We start from the raw sequence: 19772 nt of genomic DNA, 5'->3' as shown, positions 1-19772 counted from the left end.
AAGATAATTTCCTAATAAGAAATTCATGCCAAGCTCTACCAAACAATCTATATGGAAACATAACAAAGTAAACAGAAATATTCAGCTCCTCATCCAGGCATAAGATAGCCGCAGGCTCTGTGTCTGAGAGAGCTGATTTTCAGTATGCTGTTCACTGCTTCTCTGGAGAAAAAGACTTGACCTTGATGCTAGAATTATTTCACTGAAATCAATTAAGCTGAAGAATGCCGTTAATGAACAAAGGCATGCCTTCATATATATTGCTGATTATTGTGGGATGTGTGAGAAATCAACAATCATCACATGGTCATGTTAATGTGGACTGGAATGTTTACAAGCCAAAGGATTGAAATAGTTGAATATTGCAGGCACATATTGGTAGAGATATGGATTAGAAAACAAATGAAAGTGGGTTTGTTGTCACTGTGAGTTGTGGTGGTGGGGGCATGAAGGAAGGCTCAGCCAATCTCACTGTATACATGGTTGTACTTTGACAATAAAGGTTCATTCATTCATATAATATCGTCAAGAGAGCAAAAGAATTGAAATGGAAATGGGCTGATCACCTAGCAAAAAGAACTGATTGCAGATGGATCAAAGCAGTCATAGAATGAACTGCACTTGATTAAAAAAAAACATCCATGAAAGAAACTTAAAACAAGATGGGTCGACAACATCAGCAAGTATTGTGGGCCCAATTGGCAAAAGAAAGCTCAGGACTGTTTTGGTTGGAAACATGTGGAAGAGGCCTTCATCCTGCAGTGGATAGACAATGGCTAAAATGATGATGATCAATAGGGATGTTTGACTATACAAATTTAATAATCTAGCTGTATTCTTTGAGCTAAGTTTGCTTTTTGCTATTTGTTGCCAGCTTAGGCCACTATTTTTTCCCCTTTTTTTGCAATTATCTTACCCAAAAAAAAAAGATATGTGGAAGAAACATATTTGTAAAAGAGTGCTGTGGAAATCATAACATCGTTTCTACTTTGTTTCAGGCTCCTCAATGAAGTCTTATTTTTAAAGAAAATAATGGGGAGGGAGGTAAAATGTTGAAGAATTTTTTTAAAATTCTTTAAGGTCAATTGTAGGATGCTTTTTCAGTTCAAAAAGCTTCTTCTGGAATTTAGTTTATGATTTAACAAGCAGTTTATATTATACTTCTATATCAGACATGTCAAACACAAGGCCCGGGGGCCGGATTTGGCCCGTGAAGTGGTTTCATGTGGCCCGTGAAGCCATCCTGGAAACAGTGAGGGAACGGCCCCCACTGCCTTGGCCCTGGCCCAGAGACCCTCCTTCTGCCAGAGACCCTCAGATCTGTCCCACTCCTGCCCGGGCCCCCATAGGCACCCTTGATGCGAACAATGTAGAGCTGGCCACGCCCACCCAGTAGGCCATACGCACTCTAGCCACGCCCACCCAGTAGGCCACGCCCATCCTGGCCACACCCACCCGGCCCCCTGAGGGCAACCGCAATGCTGATGCGGCCCTCAATGAAATTGAGTTTGACACCCCTGTAATCTTTGACTGCCAGCCTTGGTGGAGCAGTGGGCTAATGCCTCCTTAAGTAACACCAGCTGCCTGCAATTAGTGCAGGTTCGCATCCCACCAGGCTCAAGGTTGACTCAGCCTTCCATCCTTCCAAGGTAGGTAAAATGAGGACCCAGATTGTTGGGGGCAATTAAGCTGACTTTGTAATAATGCCGCTTGGGGTGTGTGTGTGTGAAAGCCCTAATAAGCAGGCATATACATAGAAGGAAGGCTACTGCTAAGCTTGTAAGCCGCCCTGAGTCTTCGGAGAAGGGCGGGATATAAATGGAATTAAAATAAATAAAAAAATAAAATACTTCATTGAGGCTGAGTTGGCCTGCTCATCTAGGTTTATACCTGATTCAATTAAATTAATAAATATATTCTTCCAAGATGAAATGGTCACATAGACCTCAGAGGAGGCAATGTTTGTTTGTTTTTTCTATTGCTGGATTCAGTGGATTTTGCCATCCTTAGAAGGAAGCCCACCCTGGGGATTTTGCCAAATACTGCTGTCATTTTTCAAGCAAAGTAATCTATGCAACAATTTTTGAAAAATCTGATTCTGCTTCCTTGCTGGTTTTTGGAAAAGGACCACCCAGGTTCATTATTATAGTGTCTTCTTGATGGACAGAGGCAGAAGTGGTATAACTGCACTGATCCTGTTCGATCTCTCAGTGGCTTTGGATAATATTGCCAAACACAAGCTTTCTCGGGCATCAGTGCCATTTCTACTTGCAAGAAAGGTATCAGAAAATGATCTTGGGGGACTGTGTACATATACTCTGGCAGCCGTCCTGTGGCACTAGTTTGTCTCTAATGCTTTTTTTTTTAAGTATCTGTCTGAATCTACTGGAAGCATTCTTCAGGAGTGTAGGGCCAAATGTCATCACAGTACCAATGATGTTGAGCCTCATTATGTATTTTCATAGCACCTGAATCAGGAGAAATCCTCTGTGTTTTCAACCAGGATCTAGTTGCAATAGTGAGGGAGGTCAACTGAACAGTGACCAGATGAAATAAGCCACCTATGAACTACTATAATAAATACAATTTTCCCCCTGGGCTCCAGTGACTTATTTTGATTTGAACACTTGCCTAATAGCCAGCTACATTTTTGTGAGCATGAATAAGTCATATTCTTTTCTGACCTCCCACTGACATCAAAATATATGAATTTTCGCTATGCACACTTTGGGGTAAAAGAGACATTAACAAGATGTAAACACTGCAAGGTCATGATATAATATGGGTGGAAAGTTTTCAATTTAAATCCAAAATATGGTACAGGATGTGCTGAGCTTTGAAATATCTGTTATTCTGGCCTTCCTTCTTGGATTGCTATAAGAATACAACAGTATCCACAGTAGGTTTGATGACCTTAGAATAAGGGCCAATTCAAATTTTATTTAAAAGCAAATGCTTGTCTTTTTGCCCAACTTCTTTCTTTTATATTCAGTACTATTGTTGGAACCAATGCCTTGGTACATGTGACAGAATTAATGGAAACTGTTTTCCTAATAAGGATGGCAATGTAGGTGCTACTTACTAGGATGGTTCTTGTGAAGTGTGAGAACAAGGGGCTAAAAATATTCTCTGTGCTATGTTAATGTTTGTATCACTCAATTCTCGCTATAGCTACAATGAAAGTGAAATGGATAAGTACATTTTCTAATCATAGGGTGTTAATGAGCATCCAGCTGAGAAGTTCCCCCTCTCAGGATATTGTTCATCTACAGGACTTAATTTAACACCAGAGACAGGAAAGCTTTAGACTAGTTCTAAGTGAAAAACAAGCTTTTGGCCTCAGCACCAGATCTAACAAGCCATTTGGAAGAGACCAAGAATGAAACATAATGTTCTCACAATAATATTTCAAGTATGTCTGCTAGCTTTAAATGAAACTAACACTCATTGTCTAAAATTCCATTATCAGAAGCAAACTTATTAGGAAACTTACACTTATTAGTTGTTATACAAACTTTCTCTGCATAGTGTATTATGCAGACTGAGAAATGTTTCAGAACAGATATTCAACGTTTTAGAAACAGACTTATAATCACTACACTACAATTGATCTGATCTGATAAAGACATTCTCCTGGAGTTGCAGTGGAATGAAGCTTTGGAAAAATAATCCACTTTGGCCCAAAACTTGTTTTCAGGTCAGTGCTGATTCTTGGTCTTTGAATGCCAAGCTGGGACTTGAAAAGTGCATAAAGCAGGTGAAAGTGCCCTCATGTAACTTAAGAGTAGCCACTTTGATGATGGAAAATAGGTCTTCATCATCTTTTATGTTACAGTCAGGCAGTGTTTGTAGAAGCATGTTAACATATTCTACCTTAATGGTCTAAACATCTTTTCTTTTCTTTTTTAATCTCCCTGGATAACTTAATTATAAGTTCTCTGATCATTCTTGTTGACCTTTTTGCACCTGGTCCCCTTTTCCTGAATTATTCTTAAAGTATGGTGCCCAGAATTGGACACATAGAATCAATGTAGTAGCATTGTTAATATAAATTGAGTTTAAAGGTAAAGGTAAAGGTTCTCCCGCACATGCATGCTAGTCGTTTCTGACTCTAGAGGCCGGTGCTCATCTCCATTTCAAAGCCGAAGAGCCAGCGCTTGTCCGAGGACGTCTCCGTGGTCATGTGGCCAGCATGACTAGACGCCAAAGGTGCACGGAACGCTGTTACCTTCCCACCGTGGTGGTCCCTATTTTTCTACTTGCATTTTTACGTGCTTTCGAACTGCTAGGTTGGCAGAAGCTGGGATGAGTAACAGGCGCTCACTCTGTTACGCGGCACTCGGGATTCGACCTGCCAAACTGCCAACCTTCTGATCAACAAGCTCAGCATCCTAACCCACTGAGCCACCGCATCCCTAAATTGAGTTTAATGTGTACTAAATATAATTGGTACATTTGTTTATATTTCAATATTTCTTTCTAGTCACACTAAACATTTTAGTACCAAGCTATATAATGCCAGTGGGAACTTTACCCTAAACTTTAAATTCTCAGAAGACAAGTAGCAATATATCAAAAATTGTGGTGCCACAATTGAAAATTCAGATGCAGTGATGGATGAAGGTTTGAGGTGAATGTTTGAAGAAGAATACTGCTAATATGGTTACATTTAAGGATCTAATATGTGGGGACAAAAATAAAATGAACTATATTTAAGTAGTTTTAAAGACTATGGCATGAACAGAACTCTATCAGCTATCTGTTTCCTGCACTGTCTCATCCAGGCCTAAGAATGAATGACAAAACACACTTTGAAGCTCTGGAGTTGTTTCAAACTGCTTTCATCATCTCCCTGATATGTACCTTTCTGAACAACTGAAGTGAAAAGATGTGGGTAGCTCTCCCTCATTTACATGTCTCTGCTAAATTGTGGGTGAGCTTATTCTGGAATGGCTTCCTGCTGCCAAGTCTATTACCATATCAAGAGTTAAGGATTATTATTATTATTTTTCTAAGCAGGGATGTCAGGCTTGGCTTCACCATTTGGCAGTTGGAAGTTAGATGCTTCAAGGCACTTTTTGGCACTACAGTAGTGAAGAATAAATTGTGTTGTTATTTAGAAAAATATTTGTGGATGTGGGGAAGAATTAGTATGTTTTAATCTCAATTTTGTTCAGTCTGTCAAAATGTTTGCTTAGCATAAGACTTTAATAATTCCAAAATGCTAGAAGTTTATGCTAGAAGTTACATTTGAGCTGACTTAATTCCAACATTAGACTGTACTCTTAAAGTCTATTTAATAATGCCTTGATTGCAAAATAAGTGATAAAAAGTTCATCTGAAATCAAACTCCAGGCAATATTTTCCTCTCTCTCTTATTATGATATTGTTTTTTGGCAGGTAATTGCAATCATGGTTGGAAACATCCAGTGTTGGATATGCTTAATTATAGCTAGTATAAAATAAACAAACTGCTCTTGGAATATCAAACCATTAACTATGAATTTGGTATGTGCTGTCAATTTGGACTTGATTCATGAACTGTAGGGACAAATGTCTTCTATGTCAACCTGTTCAAAGGACAATCAAAGCTCTTCTAGGGCCAACCCCAATACAATTCACCATATTTTTATCCAAAAGGCTTTAACATTTTTACATATATGATAATAAGTTGCCTCTTCACTACCACATCTCCAACACTTAGGTGGTTGATTTGGATACATACATGCTAACCTTTTAGGATCTAAATGCCATCTATAAAACATCTTGTAAAAATTCTCTCTTAGGTTTTGTCCTTGTGTAAATTTTACATTTCTAACCCAAATTTTTCCCCAAGTATCCATCATTATGGGCTCTTGAATATTCTGAGCCCATTTTATCATACAATCTTTAACTAACTCCGATTCTGAATCAATCTCTATAAGAGCATTATATAACCTTTTTATATGTGATTGACTTTGATCTCTAATTTTCATCAACTTTTATTATACCAATTTTCTGATCTTCTATCCATCTAGCTTGTAATTGTATAAACTGAAACCAAGTCTGTACTATCTTTTCTTCCTTTAAAACATTTAAAGGTTTCAGTTTCAAAATATTCCCTTCCATCCTAAGAAGTTCTTTATAAGTAATCACATCTTGTTTCTGCTCCACATTTATATTTCCTATTGCATGTCTAGGTATTGCCTATATAGGTATTTTATTATTTAATATATATTGGTACTTTTTCCAAACTCGGAACAAAGCATTTCTTAAGATATGAGTCTTAAAAATATTATCCACCGTTTTCTCATAAAATAAATACGCATGCCATCCATACAATAAATCATACCCCTCAATATTCAATGTTCTTTCATCCGTTAAATTGAACCAATCACTAATTATTGATAACACAACTGCATCATAATATAATCTCAAATTGGGCATCTTCAAACCCCCTCTCTCACCTGCATCTTGCATTATTTTAAGCTTTACTCTCGGTCTTTTCCCTGCCCAGATAAATTTATTAATACCTTTTTGCCACTCATTTAAATTTGCATCATTCTTAAGTATTGGTATCATTTGGAACAAAAATAAAAATTTTGGTAAGACATTCATCTTCACAGCTGCTATTCTCCCCAACCAAGATAATTGTAATTTTTTCCAACTATCAATCTCCTTTTGTACTATTTGCCATAACAATTCATAATTGTTTTTATATAATTTCACATTCGATGCTGTAATATATACCCCCAAGTATTTAACCTTTTTTACTATTTCAAATCCTGTTGATTTTTCTAATGCTTCTCTTTGTTTTATAGTCATATTTTTGTTAATATTTTAGTTTTTTGCTTATTAACTTTAAATCCAGAAACTTGTCCATATTCAGTCACTTTCACTTTCAAGGCACTTTTGATTCTTTGTTACAAAGAATCATTCAGGCGCCATCTTCCCTTTCTTTTTAAAACGACAGAAAGAAAGTTGAGATTCCAGAGTTAAAGTCTTATACTTGCTGTTTATACTGCTCCCGCATCCGGTCTGCCTGCGTTAATTCCTCAAGATAACAATCAGATCAAGTCAAGTCCAGCAGGAGTGGATTCAGTGTCTTGCTCTACTTTGAAGGAGAGAAATCCTCCAATCCGGAGTGTTTCCAGGCTTCCAGGGAGCTCTCACCCCTACCTGGAATCTCCCCTTCCCCTCTTTGCCCAAGGGAAAGGGTTTTCAGCCGTGGAATGGCTGATTGTCAGCTGCTCTGCGGCTTTTACGGAATCAGAGGGCTGGCGGTCAATTTCGACCATCCACGCCGCTGAAGCGCCACCCGGAAGTCCCACAGCAATTATATATTGTATACCGAACTTAAGAAATGGGTCTGTGCTCCAGTTAGTTCATGAAGTACTGTGATTATGTTCGTAACATGCTATGTAGCAGAGTTAAGCTTAGTACAATATAACTTTTTCTGATAAGACAAATATATTAATGCCTAATTGGCAGCTTGGGTAATTAATTTATTATTATTATTATTATTATTATTATTATTATTATTATTATTATTATTATTATTATTATTATTATTATTATGTTTTATTCAACTGAACACTCAAATTGACTGGCAGTAATGGTTGACACGGGCTGCTGCCAGCATCCTAGGTATCAACCAGGTATCTCCTTAAAATGTAAGATGTTCCTAATAGTGCAGTTTTTTTGTAGCTTTGCTGGAGTTATTGCAGGAAGTTGCAATTTCTTGATGTGTTTTGTAAAGTTTTTGGACATAGTTCCCAGTGCCCCAATGACAATGGGTATCACTGTTATGCGTTTCATCCATAATCGCACAGTTTTGATGGCCAGGTCACAGTATTTCATAATTTTTTCCAGTTCTTTTTCTTCGACTCTGGCATCTCCTGGTATAGCGATATCAATCAACTGTATGCTTAGGTTCTCTACAACTGTGATATCTGGCGTGTTGTGTTCCAAATGGTGATCTGTCTGTATTCGGAAGTCCCACAAGATCTTCACCCTCTCATTCTCGACAACATTTTCCACCCTATGTTCCCACGACTTTTTGGACACAAGCAAGTTGTATTTTTTACACAATGCCCAGTGGATTAGTTTAGCAATTTGGTCATGTCTAGCTTTTTAATCAGTTTGCGCGATTTTGCTGCACTCACATATTAAATGTGAAACAGTTTCAGCTTTGTTGTTGCAAAGTCGACAATTTGGATTGTCAGTAGATTTTTGTATCTTTGCTTTCATGGCATTAGTTTGTAGTGCTTGTTCTTGATCAGCCAGTATTAAGCCTTCTGTTTCTTTCTTGATGGTTCCCATCTTAAGCCATGCCCATGTCAAGTTGTTATCACATTTTCCTTCAATTTTTTTCAAATGTTGTCCATGCAAAGCTTTGGTTTTTCATCTATTTAATCTATCATCCAGCTGTTTTTTCCTTATATTCTGGCTTTGTTTCTGTTATTTTGATAATGGTCTCTGTTTTCACAGCCTGTAGCAATTTTTCTGTACTTCGATTCACACAGTCATTCAAACTTCATTTTTCTTCTTCTACAGTTTGGTGGATTTGCAGTAGCCCTCTGCCCCCTGTTCTTCTTGGCAGGTACAATCTGTTGATGTCACTTCGTGGATGTGGGGCATGGTGCATGTTCAAATGTTTACGCGTTTTACGGTCTAGGTGTTCCAATTTGGCCAATGTCCAGTTGATAATTCCAGCTGGGACTGCCCATGTATTAATGGCTTTAATTATATTTCCACCATTCAGCTTTGATTTTAGTATTTTGCGGACTCTTCTGATGTATTCCTTTTGTGTTGACTCTTTGACTTTTCCATTCAAGATGTTATCTGCTTCCAATATACCTAGGTATTTGTAACCATCATCCTTTGCTAGTGCTTTCATAATACTTCTGTTTCCCAGTTCTATTCCTTCTATTTTTCCCACTTTTCCTCATTGCATGGATAATATAGGACATTTTACAGGTCCAAAGTCCATTCTAATGTCACTGCTAAACAGTTGACCTGCATTGAGTATTGATTCAAGTTCAGTGTGGCTTTTCACATATAATTTTAAGTCATCCATGTATAGTAGATGGTTTATCTTGCCATGCTGGCTTGAGATGTGGTATCCCAGTTTTGTGTTTTGTAATATTATTATCAATGGAATTAATGCGATGTTGAACAGTAGTGGTGAAAGTGAGTCCCCTTGGAAGATTCCTCGTCTGATGTTGATTTCACCAATGTTCTCCCCATTTGCTGTTAGAACTGTTTTCCATTTTTGCATATTTGGTTTCAAAAATGTACAGATGTTTTTGCTGATCCCAAAGTTTTCTAGACATGCATTAATCCTACTGTGTGGTAATGAGTCATTATATTATTATTATTATTATTATTATTATTATTATTATTATTATTATTATTATTATTATTATTATTATTATTATTATTATTATTATTATGTTTTATTCAACTGAACACTCAAATTGACTGGCACTAATGGTTGACACAGGTTGCTGCCAGCATCCTAGGTATCAACCAGGTATCTCCTTAAAATGTAAGATGTTCTAGGTAGCACAGTTTTTTGTAGCTTTGCTGGAATTATTGCAGGAAGCTGCAATTTCTTGAAATATTTTTGTAGCAGTAGTATTGAAGTTGGAAGGGACCTTGGAAGTCATCTAGTCCAACCCCCTGCTCAGGCAGGAAACCCTACACCATTTCAGACAAATGGCTGTCCAGTCTCTTCTTAAAAACTTCCAGTGTTGGAGCTTTCACAGCTTCTGGAGACAGGTTGTTCCACTGATTAATTGTTCTGTTAGGAAATTTCTCCTTAGTTCTAGGCTGCTTTATTCTTTGGTTAGTTTCCATCTGTTGCTTCTTGTCTTGCCTTCAGGTGCTTTGGAGAATAGCTTGACTCCCTCTTCTTTGTGGCAGCCCCTGAGATATTGGAACACTGCTATCAGATATTAGTGCTATATTAGTTCTGTACAATTAGCAGAACCTCTTTTAGGTAAGCTTTTGGTGCAATTTATATTTCTTTTCTACCGCCCTCTGTTTAGCCATCTCATTTGACTGTCTCCTATCACAGTAAAATTGATTGCCCTTTCCTTTCTCTTTATTTTTTGTTTCCTCTGCTCTCTTTCACTGCGTTGTGATTAGAACTTCCTACTGCCTAATTTTCAGAGCTAAAACATCTGTTTGCTTCTTGCATTTATGTATAAAGGACTTGTTTATTGCAGCTGGTGACAGAAAATATAATAGTTAAAATGTGCTTCCATACAGACTCTTCTCTGAACACAAAGACCTTCAAATTCACAAGAGGGAAATCCCATATCATACATTCTGGAAAGACTGTGAGATCAGAGCTCTGGCATCAGAAAGGGGCATCTCTAAGCTCTGATTTACTTTATTAAATAAAAGAATGGTTCTTTTTTCAAGTGATTTATATGGTGACCTATCTTGACACAGTGATTTTGGACAACAAATCTATATATTACTAAAATTCTCAAGTCTATTTGATTGTTTCTTACCTTCGATTCTATGAAATTGGAAGATATAGGGTAACAGTTATTGAACCAAGGAAACTCTAATGGACTAATTGATAGAATGCCATAACCAATGACTCCTGTGGGAATGAAATATGGGAAAGGTGTTGCTACTTTAATGCCACTGCATTGCTGCTGTTTAGTGCTGCCATATGCTGCAGGCAGGTTGGTAGGTTTCAGACGCTCCACGATAGTTTCTACAAAACTCAGTGAAGAAGCTGGCAGGAATTCAAAAGTTGCTCCAACTCCCACTGCTTTTTTGCCTACCCATGATCATTCCGTTTCTCTGTTTAAGTCAGGGGTAGGCAACCTTGGCTCTTTTATGACTTGTGGACTTCAACTCCCAGAATTCCTGAGCCAGCATGGGAGTTAAATCATAAAAGAGCCAAGGTTGCCTACCCCTGGTCTAGGTAAAGTAATATCGCTGAAGTGACCAATGGGTCATGGGTTTCTAGTTATATATACAAACATGTCAACAATATTGTTAGGAATATGTCTGTGGCCTAACTGGTTGGGTTGGCAATATATATGAACTACGATTGTATCATTGTTATAGAACTGTAATGTATCACTTTAACTATGTAATGCATTGCATCATAACTTCTAATGATTGGCCAGTGCTGCTTCCTACAGCCATAAGAGGGAGCTAGAGTCATAGCTTCTCTCTCCCTGTTACATTCACTCTCGCTTGCTGTTACTTGCTGTTTATCGTGGTTTGTGGGTTTGCTACTGTTTGCTAAACCTGTAGAACTGTGTTTGACTTACGGACTGGTAAGAAGACTCTGTATCGGCTAATCCTTGGACTGTTGTTATCTGCTATCACTTCATAATTCATGTATGACCTGGACTGTTTTTTCCTGGACTGTGCTATTGTCTTATCCCACAAGTAAAGCTTTGTACACACCACCGTGTATCTGTGTGGTTGCTGTGTAAACTTAACTACTCTCAGTATCCTTCTCTTTGTGCAAGCTCTCTTTCGCTCAAGAGTTGCTCTGCTCATCCTTGTCAAATATAACATAACACACATGAACAAAACAGTAGAATCTATACTCCTAATAAACCATTTGAAACCTCCCTTCCCAACCCCCCACCACTCAAAAAAACAACCCCCAACCCAACTTTACACACTCAGCTCAATTGACAGAGGGGAAATTAACAAAGTTCACCTGAAACTTACAGGGGTGTGGTTCCATATGGTCTTCACTGCATTGCAATAGGGATGGCCCATCTCCTGGTCACCGCTTGACAATATTTTTTCACAGAATGGGTCCAAAATATCTTCCCTGCTGATCTTGTGGGATGAGCAGAAACCATTGGAGTCAGGCAGTCCAACAAATAACCTGGCCCACACAATGTTGAGTTTTATAAATGACAACCAGTACCTTAAATTGTGTTAGAAGCCTATTGCAAGCCAGTGCACTTTGCAAAACAATATTATTATATTGGCAGATTCTGGTAAGCCAAAACTGCATGTGTTGCTGCATTCTGGACAGTTGCAGCTTTTAAGGTACTTTTTTGCCCTGTCCTTGAAGAAATCTTTGGATGGATAATACGGACTGTATTGGGAAGGCCATTTTAGTTTCATGACTGATAAAAACAGAACTCAGGGTGTGCCTGGGACTGCAATTCTCTTTCTAGGTAATTTGGTGGAAGAGGAGAATTTGGGTTGAAAAATATATACTAGATGGTTAGATCTGAGCTTTATTGATCCAAGAATAAAAAAAGGACTATCTGAGACTCTTAGCATCATCATCATCTTATTTAAAGTCTATCTGGGAACAGAGCTTCTTCCTTTTCTAGAGAACTCAAATTTAAAAGTTTTTCTCTACAGTCAGTTTCTCTACAGTCAGTTTATAGACTACTGATTTCCAGAGTTCCACCTTACAAAGACTGTTGAAGAATATTCTTAGTTTTCCCAGAAGGTCTCATGAGATGCCAGATTTTGGTACCCATCAGGCCTTCTCACCTAACAGATTGATTTGGTTCAAATAATGAAAAAAAAATACTGACATTTAATGTGTGTGTAAGTATTACTTCTCAATACACACACCTAATTCTCAAATATAGCGATGATATTAGTTAGGATTACTATTTAAATATAGTCATCAGTTAATCAACTGTACTTTTGTTAATTACTAATAAAAATCATTTTTGCAGCACTGATCATACAGTTGCTATGACTGATATAATGAACCCTTTGACTAAGTTCCTATTCAAAAATCCTGCTTTGTATATATTTAATTTTTTGCTGATAATGTTGCACTCATAATTACTTAACTCAAAGACATTTTAATACTGTTGCTAGAATATATTTAGCAATAAACGGTTCATATTAACAGTTTAAAAAGAAAGATGGTCTCTTTCGGAAGGATCACCTTATCACTGATTGTAGATTGTGTTACATCTGTGGCTTCTGGAAATGTTCTATCTTAATCATCATTTAGGAAGTAGAACCAGTAGAACAAGCTAGACACAATGTCATAGAGATAATAACACAAAAATAAATTCAGAGCCTTACCTTCTGCTCTTCTTTAGAAGTAAGAAAATGCCTGGTCGACACCTATTAGGGTTAGCCTAATAACAATTCACTCATTGTCAGGAAATTTAAACCCACTCCCATCATGCAGAATCAATTCTGACCTATGAATGCTACCGGGATTAGCCAGTGTGAGTGTATATTAAAGTGCTGAGAGATGAGCTGAGCTGCCAGATGTGTTGACAGGATCAGTGCTTAAAGTGTAAAATCCCATTAACACAAGAGATGGCAAAGTTAAGGATGCTGGCTGGCCACATTAAGGAAGCTGAGGAAATGAATGAAGCCCCAGGCAATTATAGTTTTGTCATCCCCAAAGTGCTCTTATAGACAGACTTAAAGAAGTGATAAAATTCATTGGCTGGTTATTTATTTCAATGCCATCATGTCACTCTGTTCACATAGAAACTAAGTTACAACTTTCTATATCAAGGAGAGAAGCAACTGAGAACTAAGGAGAAATTTCCTGACTGTTAGAACAATTAATCAGTGGAATGACTTGCCTCCAGAAGTTGTGGGTGCTCCAACACTGGATGTTTTTAAGAAGAGATTGGACAACCATTTGTCTGAAATGATATAGGGTTTTCTGGCTGAGCAGGGGGTTGGACTAGAAGACCTCCAAGGTCCCTTCCAACTCTGTTATTCTCTTATTCTATATTGTCCGTAAGAAGAATCTACTCTTCAAAATTTATTAGATCTCTGAAGCACTTTACAAAGGAAGTCTTTTAGAGCCACTTGATTGGTTTGCTGAATTGAAGCAGGCTGCATTCTGATTCATGAATCAGCTTCCATGAGATGATTTGAGCAAATCTTCATCAAACTTAATCACCTTGTCAAAGAATCTGCCCTTTCTTAGCACAAGGACTGCTTCTTTTGTCAGCTAAATGCATCAATGCTGGCAACTTTCATTGGTGGAAACTGAGCACACGAAACAAGATACACAGACATGCACATACATACGTACTGTATGTTGTCTATATAACACCGAGTTATTCTGTATGTTATTCACATAGAATTTTCAAATATATATCCCCTTTACTGATTTTCAAAAGAAATACAAAAATTGAAGTTCAGGAAAGAAAAAAAGGTGAAAGTGCAAGAAAGAAAAAGGAAAATGGGGAAAAATGCCTTCCAACTTTCTCTGATACAGATATTGTTAGTCATAAATATCAGCAAGATTCGATAGCCCAGTGTGTCTTGCCCAAGTAGAGTCCAAGCCATAAAAAATAGATCAATATATCTTTATTTATGCATAAAGAAGGAGAGAGTCATCTCATGGAAAAGAGGAGAGCTGTTCCTTAGAAATGTAGAGAATGACTTTATATACAGTTTAAACATATTGAGTTTGAAATGAGCTCTTTCATTGGTTTGCATCATTTCACATCTGTGATAAAGCACACACATTAAATGTCAGTATAGTTTTATATGTACCACATAACATTTCATAGCATCCCTGTTATTAGTATGATCTTGTTAATGTTCATCCTCATTTTTAGTAGGTGTGGTTTTTATATTATACTGTAATAAGACATAGTGAATTCGCAAGTGGCTAGAGTTCAAATCTGTGTACAATACTGGTTGTGTACAACCAGTTTTATCAGACTCCACGTTCCTGATGGAGAACTTTCTTTGTTACTTCAAAAAACTAGAAACATTAATTAAAGACACTCCTGGTTACTGAAAACATTACTTAAAGAGCTGCCCCTCTCCTGTTCCAATCAATATAAGTAAAAACCCCCATCAAATTCTTATTATAAAATTAATATTTATCAACATGATTTCCATAATACCATACAATTCTAATCATCCAATACCAGAATCAATTTTTCATTTCTTTCAAAAAGTTCAAAAATGGTTTCCAAGTAGAAATAACATTTGTACCTATTTGTTTGTCCATTAAGCCCAGAATAAAGGCATCTGGTTTAAATAGCACATTCATTTTTAAATCTCCTGCGTTACAATATATAACTGATCCTTAATCCCAATATTTTATAGCCCAGTTAGATATCCAACAGAAATAAAAAAAATGTTCTCTTAGTATGTCAACAAATATTTGAAATTCCCTTGTATATTTTTGACAATTTATCCGGTGTCATGTACCAACCTTTTTGTTGCTGTTGTTGGCCTGAATTGCTTAACACAGTTGTAATGATCTCTGTATCAGAAAACACACTACATAGGAAACATGTTCTCAGCCGATGACTTTAAATAGATGCCTTTATTTCCTGATGAAACTTGCTATTTCAGACTACCAGTGACTAAGACTGACATTTTCTTATAGAATACTTTTCTTGTGACAGGAAGTGTGCTATCTATCTATCTATCTATCTATCTATCTATCTATCTATCTATCTATCTATCTATCTATCTATCTATCTATCTATCTATCTATCTATCTATCATCTATCTATCTATCTAATCTATCTATCTATCTATCTATCTATCTATCTATCTATCTATCTATCTATCTATCTATCTATCTATCTATCTATCTATCTATCTATCTATCTATCCACCCACCTGCTATTCCCCTTTCTTTTTCCAACTACATATAAGAAGAACTATTCAATTATAGCAATTAAACTGAAATATATCCAGGAAGCCAAAGACTATTTTCAGGCATTTGACAGGAATAAATGAGAATAGACACATGGGGAGAAAGCGAGATACATATCTGTCCTCATGGTGGCAGGATACCATTAGCTGCTAGTGAAATCACAGAACCAAAGTTCTTGACACTTACAAAGTTTTTACAAATGTAACATGTTGGTGATCTTGGCAATGTGTGTGAAAAAGAGAGGAGACATGTTTGTTGTAGCTACTGCATCTAACTAATTCCTCAGCCACAGTGAAGCATTCCTCTTTTGTAATAGTCCACCACTTCATCAAGAATCAAAACATGTTCTAATATTTTTGGTAACATCACTACCGTGTGAGGATTCAGCTGACTTTCTCTGGTATGTGGGCCATGTGCCTAATATCCCACAGAAACAATCAGGGCATTAGTGACTATGAGATGGCCTTATATACAGAAATTTGTTTGCTTTTAAGTTAATAAGCAGTTGTAGTTAATAAATGTTGGCTATGATTCCCCTTCGTTTAGAGATTCTTCATACACTACCCCAAATACGCAGAATAACAGAATAACAGAGTTGGAAGGGACCTTGAAGTTCTTCTAGTCCCTTCCTGCTCAGGCTGGAAGCCCTATACCATTTAAGACAAATCTTTGTCCAGTCTCTTCTTAAAAACTTCAAGTGTTGGAGCATTCTGTGGATCAATTAATAATAATAATAATAATAATAATAATAATAATAATAATAATAATAATAATAATAATAATAATAATAATAATAATAAACCTTTATTGTCAAAGTACAACATGTGTACATTGAGATTAGCTGAGCCTCCCCCCGTGCTCTCTCCCCCCAACACACAGTGACAGCAAACCCTCCATCCTACCACACTATGTGAACCAACTACACCACACACTGGCCTCCCAAGTCAATTCTGCATAAGATTATGTCTCATTTAAAAGCCTAATAGCCCAAGGATAAAAGCTATTTTTCAGCCTGTTGGTACAGCTGGCTATATTCCTATATCTCCTACCGGATGGTAGGAGAGTAAAGAGATACCGTCCAGGGTGTGAGTCATCCCTGAGAATCTTCCTCACTCTTCCAAGGCAACGAGCCCTGGTGATGTCATCCAGTGGTGTCAGGGAACAGCCCACAATGTCTTGTGCTGTGCTCACTACCCTCTGTAATACTTTCTTGTCCGCGGCTGTCAGACCAGCATACCAAACCACAATACCATACGAGAGGACGCTCTCTATAGTAGACTGGTAAAAGAGGGTCATTAGCTGTTGTTCTACCCTGTTCTTCCGCAAGACCCTAAGAAAGTGAAGCCTCTGTTGGGCCTTTCTAGCCACCTGGGTTGTGTTAACTTTCCAGATCAGATCTTCACAGAGGTAGACTCCCAGAAATTTAAAGGAGGAAACTCTCTCTACACAGTCCTCCCCGATGTAAAGTGGGGCAGGTTCCTCCTTTTTTCTCCGGAAGTCTAACACCATCTCTTTCGTCTTGCCGATGGTTAGGTGCAAGTTGTTGTTACTACACCATATGGATAGTTTTTGTACCTCCGCCATATATGCTGTCTCATCCCCACCTGTAATAAAACCCACCACAGTTGTATCATCTGTGAACTTGATTATCGCAGTGGATGGGTTAGATGATACACAATCATAAGTGTATAAAGAGTACAGGTAGGGGCTAAGCACACAGCCCTGTGGCGTGCCAGTGCAAAGCTTCAGGGGGGTGGACAAAGCAGACCCGACCCTCACTGTTTGTAACCGATCCCTAAGAAAGTCTTGAATCCAATCGCAGATGGCAGGGGAGAATTTCAAGTCAGTCAGCTTCTCGATGAGAATGCTCGGCAAAATGGTGTTGAAAGCCGAGTTGTAGTCAACAAAAAGCATCCTGACGTAACTTCCAGGTTTCTCGAGATGACTTGCTACAGAGTGTAAAGCAGTAGCTATGGCATCGTCTGTCGACCTATTTCCCCTGTAGGCAAATTGATGTTTATTAAAATCCAGTGGGAGGCATGTCCTAAGATGTTGGAGAACCAATCTTTCGAAGCATTTCATGACTACAGACTGATTGATTGTTCTAACAATTGTTCTAACAATTTCCATCAGGAAATTTCTCCTTAGTTCTAGGTTGCTTCTCTCTTTGATTAGTTTCCATCCATTGCATCTTATCCTACCTTCAGGTGCTTTGTAGGATAGCTTGACTCCCTCTTCTTTGTGGCAACCCTTGAGATATTGGAACACTGCTATCATGTCATGCCTAGCCCTCCTCTTCATTAAACTAGACATACCCAACTCCAGTAACCGTTCTTTATATGTTTTAACCTCCAGTCCCCTAAACATCTTTGTTGCTCTTCTCTGCACTCTTTCTAGAGTCTCAACACCATTTTTTACATTGTGGTGACCAGTATTCAGTATGCATACTGAAACTTCCTCACACTTATTGTATATAAGAAATCAGGGTTTGCCAATGTAGACTTTCTCATCTGTGTCCCCTTGGAAGTATTGTTATCAAAAGAGAAGTGCAGGGTGGATATGGGATGTGGAAGTTAAATTTCTCCTCCAAATCTAATTTAAATAATCAGTTTGATTTGGATTTGCAATCTGATTCACTCTGTCATCTATGACTGAAAAGTGAATATGAAAATCCAACTCAAACTGCTGTTAAATTGAGATTTTTCCCCCAGTTCAGAAAAGAAATTTCAGAGGCATTCAGTTTGATGGTTCTGATTCAATCTGAATATTTGATTTGAATCACAGATCTCTCTTGTTAATTACTTCCTGTCCACTAGCTCAACGTTGTGTTTATTATCCCTTGTATTTTCTAATGATTGATTCCAACAGCTATTGAATGTTACTTAATTTTCATATGCTGCTATAAATTAAACAATTCCTGATTATTACTAGAAGATATTATTTAGAGTAGCTATTGAAAAAATGTTATGTATGTGATTCCATTCAATGCATTTTACACATGTCCTGAATTCTGACAGCTTACTTTTCTTGGAAAACACAAGGGCAAAAGTTCAAAAGCCAACCAAAGAATTTAGCAATTAGATCAACATTACTGAGTTATTTATTATATGAATTAAACAGGCAATTATTAGTAAGAAAAGGATGCTAGTTAGTAAACATGATTTACATTATTACATTTTAGATAGATAGAACATGGATAAATAGATCAGACACCATGATATTTGTATTGGTTATATACTTCTGCATTAGGAAAGTCAGGCTATAAACCTCCTCCTCCTCATCCATCCATGTTATCACTGTTGTTATTCTTATTTCTATTATCAAATTTATATCTCACATTTCTGGTTGAAAAACCTTCAAAATGGTTATTTAGTTCTGAGGCATGATTGTCCAATGACAATGTGTATTACTGGCACAAACAAGTAACTGCACATAATTAGTTGTTAGAAAAAGTAAATCATATCTTGGAACACTAGATTTATTCCAATCTCATTTTTCACTTACCAGTTGAGATCTTTTTGTCTTGGTTCTAAATGAAATAAAATTGGACAAACTATTTCACATTTTTTACAATTTAATTTCTATTAAAAAAAACTCAAGTTCTTTTCACCTTTTGAAACTGTGAAATGTTGATAAGTTGAAAATAAACTGGAATTTTCATGTACCTTTACTGATTAATTTCAGTAGGAATACTGACCCAAAATAACATGGATCTGCCAGCCTGCAAAGAAGAAGATAGTGCTGAAACCTGGCTGAATATATGTAGGAATACAACCCAATTTTTAAGAGCTAAGTGATCAAAGTGATTGCATGCCTGGATGGGCAAATCTGTCACTTTCACTTTTTCTCAACATAAATCTCTATTCATGTATTATCTCAAGTCTCTTTATAAAAAATGCAGTTCTAATCCAAAACCTGATTGAACCAAATGTTTGCCTCCTCCAGATCATAGTAGCATCATCTTATGGTAGGAAGAAAAAAATAATAATGACAGGCTACCTAACTTTTAAATATCTAGTGGGCTGTAAATCAGTACAAACCGCTGCTTGTAATATGCAGTATAAGTCTTTGCTTTAATAGACTGGTTTTCATTCCACAAAATGCAAATCTCTGATCTTCAGGAAAGTATTTCAACAGCAAGAAAAAAACAAGAACAATCCACATG

This window comes from Vipera berus (assembly GCF_964194415.1).
Source record: "Vipera berus genome assembly, chromosome: 2".
NCBI lineage: Eukaryota > Metazoa > Chordata > Lepidosauria > Squamata > Viperidae > Vipera > Vipera berus.
This window is presented reverse-complemented; position numbering follows the sequence as displayed.